Below are 2345 nucleotides of genomic sequence, written 5' to 3'. Positions count from 1 at the left end.
CCTGGCTCTTACAACTTTTTGACTAGATGTAGGCAGCAAGCCACTTCACATATTAATTACAACAATCAGAAAATTGTTGTATGTTATGTGTCATTGCAGGCAGGACATGAAGGCTTCTAGTGACCCCTTGGAAGCATAGAAGTCTGTTCCTGCCCTGCTCTCCTGTCTCAGTGTTGGTAGCCCACAGTAAGGTGCCAGCTGCCAGATGCTGACACCTTGGGTATGCCCCAGAGCTCCTAAGCTTGAGAGTATTCCTTAGGGGTCCAGTCTGCACAAGATTTCACCTTGCTTTGCAGCTACTAGTGATAAACAATACCTTCAGTCACCAGCTTAGTTTATTCAGTTAATCAAGTGCAAAGTTCATTTGATAATCGATAGTTTTTAACTGTTACCAAACTCTTTGACAGTGCTATTTCTTAATATCTTTGCCTTGTGTTTTTGGAAGCTATAGAATGTTGCTTTACATGAACAATATTTAATTTCTTTACAACTTTATTTTACAATACTGATCTACCATTTTTTAAATAAATAATTCCCCAATACTGTACAGTTCAATATGTATTTAGTTCAATTAATAAGAGCTAAGATTGTGGCCTGTGAAGAAAGGTTATCTTTCAATAAAAATGCCTGAGATTTCTTAAACCTTTTTTTGTTGCTATAATGTCTCAAAACCTGATACACATGGCAGAGAAGAGTATCGATAAGAATAATTTACACATACTGGTAATTACATGAGGACTGAAGAACTAGCAAGCTGATATACCCAAAACCATCCAAAATAAAATGCTGATTTCAGGCATTGATTCAAGAGTGCTGCAGGGCTTCTTTGTGCAACCTCCTTCCTTTATTTAGAGATCTCTGTTTCCAGCCTCCAACATCCCCTAACAACACAGTAAGAATGAAAACTTTTGTGATGCCTCCTCAAATGTTGAGTAATTTGAACCCACAGCTTTTACATCCCAAAAGAAATCCCAGTGTTACCAGGCTGTAAGATGCATTCTTCTCCTGACAGACTCTGTGTAGCCAACATAGACAAAATAATGAGCCCCAATATATCCCATAGTTTGGGCAATCACCTGTGAGGGGAATCTCTGGTACCACAGTCACACTTTTGACCTCTCCCACTGGTACCCTTCCAAGAACGGGGAGAGACCTTCACCCTGGGCAGCTGCAGGTGAGAAAGTCTTGCTGGAGCTGGATATGGTCCCAAATCCCACAGAAACACAGACGTACAGTGACATTGAGAGATGTCTATAGCATGAATCAATCTGAACTGTTTGAGAAAGTAATTTAATATTTCCAGGACTAAGCAGGCAGTCAGCTTTGTGGATTTTTCTTAGGGTATAAGCCTGTGGCTAAGTAAGCATGGAAAGAAAAATAAGTTTGAAGCCTATATTAAAAGACAAAAGTTGAACCTTTGGGTTAAGTGATTATTTTTTTTACTAAAAAACCCCAAAATCTTTTATTACAAATGGATTTTAGCACAAGATTTACTAGGATTTATCAGGCTAAGAATGTCAGCCTTCACAGTACACAGAGCATCACTGAGATAAGCTTGTCTTCACCTCAAATATTGTAATTTGTGCTATAGAATGTCCATCTTTGCACATCATGAGTGTAGCTACCAAACATAAAGTGGCAAGAGTAGCCTCTAAAGCTACACAACTTAAGCATTTCAGACACGTATAACTAAGCCACAAACTTTAGATAGTTTTTCTATTTGGCTCAGCAGAAGCAAACAGAAGAGAAGAGTCTTGTTTATTGCCATACTTGAGTGCATAGCAAATGACAAAAGCAGATTCTGCTCTCCTAGATTATTTCTGTGAATAATTGTCCCTTATCAGACTTTTATGATGTCTTGCAAAACTCTGCTTCTTTCTGTAAAAAAATAAAAGGAAAAAAAAAAAAGAAGAAAATAAATTAGAAGGGGAAGGAAGCAGGGAAGAAGGAAAGGGATGGATGGAGGCAGAGGGATAGAAAGCAGTTAACCTGCAATCTGCAGTTCTGAGACTCACTTTTCAAAACTAGGAATGATCCATGTACAAGACCGACAGTTTTTGCTGACATCTTCCATGGATTTGAAAAGTGCAGTTTGCATAATATAGAAACCCATGTGCTGGCTAGTTCTTTCTTTGGATGCTATTATAATGCATCAGAGAAGAAGAAAATGGATGGCATAGATAGTAACATAACTTCCTCTGTTCACACTGTGAAAGCAGATGGAGTTTTGCACCCATTAAGAACAATTCTTCAATTCCAAGAAGCCATTAATTCTTTCCTGGTTGCACTGTATTTTTTTTTTTCAATGCAGGAATTATAGAATGCATGGCTTAGTTAATATCCCA

This window comes from Chaetura pelagica, unplaced genomic scaffold (assembly GCF_000747805.2).
Source record: "Chaetura pelagica isolate M959 unplaced genomic scaffold, ChaPel_1.0 scaffold68, whole genome shotgun sequence".
NCBI lineage: Eukaryota > Metazoa > Chordata > Aves > Apodiformes > Apodidae > Chaetura > Chaetura pelagica.
The sequence above is the reverse complement of the archived record's forward strand: the minus strand, read 5'-3'. Positions refer to the sequence as shown.